The sequence below is a fragment of the Euprymna scolopes genome, chromosome 6 (assembly GCF_053919585.1).
Source record: "Euprymna scolopes isolate OS-2025 chromosome 6, ASM5391958v1, whole genome shotgun sequence".
NCBI classification, from domain to species: domain Eukaryota; kingdom Metazoa; phylum Mollusca; class Cephalopoda; order Sepiida; family Sepiolidae; genus Euprymna; species Euprymna scolopes.
The window spans coordinates 89,259,417-89,260,273 of NC_136487.1; the positions used below are offsets into that span (position 1 = coordinate 89,259,417).

Sequence of the window (857 nt, forward strand, 5' to 3'; positions counted from 1 at the left end):
CATGAAATTCTTAAAGATAAACTAAAATGACCGAAAAATGGGCTTAAATAACTTAAATAAATAAAAAGTAAATGACTTAGAATAACTTTAATGAACTTAAGGATGAATTGAATGACCTTAAGAATTACTTGAATGCTTAAAAAATAACTGGAATCCTTCAAAAACAACTTGAATGATCTGGAGAATAACTTGAATGGCTTTGAGACTGACTGGTTGTGAAGTGGGTGATCATTTTACGTTAAATTAATACAGAAAAGTGATCCCCCACTTTATATCACAATAAGTACAGCAAGTAGTAAGAACAGATACTACACTTTTATCTTGGCCAAAAGGCCAAGAAAAGGGTATTTATTTTCCCCCCACCGAGCAAATTAGGCACAAGGCCGATTTTTAATGTGAGGAGTGAAGGGGAAATGGGGACCAACTCCCCGGGGAGTAGGGGAGCTGGATAGTGACAATTTGTATGAAGGGTTGCCCTTACATTGACCAAGGTCCTATATGTGGGGCTGGCCCCACATATGGTCTTTGTTTGCAGTATCTGGCGGAACAGATACTACACTTTGAGATATGAAATCCTTTATTCATGTTAAAAATACATTGAAAATCAACAATGAACAAAAACTTAGGCACATGGCCAACTCAGAAGAAGGGATTGTGGGGGTCGTTGGTCATCCTTGTCACTCCAGAACTAAAAAAAATCAAACGTTTCTCCCAGCTAGTATCTTTTTTCACCATAATACCGCATTTACCCTTTCATACTGGGGGACGTCCTCTTTAACTCCCAATTTTTAAAACATTTTTTATTGACGTGTAAAAACAAAAAAGATAACAATAAAAATGGTACAATAATTCATTTG

General features: G+C 36.2%; 1 pseudogene; it reads right to left on the bottom strand.

Moving 5' to 3' along the window:
* Nucleotides 1-219: 219 nt before the first annotated feature.
* LOC145278498 (U2 spliceosomal RNA) lies at nucleotides 220-346 on the bottom strand (annotated as a pseudogene).
* Between the last annotated feature and the right edge of the window lie 511 nt (nucleotides 347-857).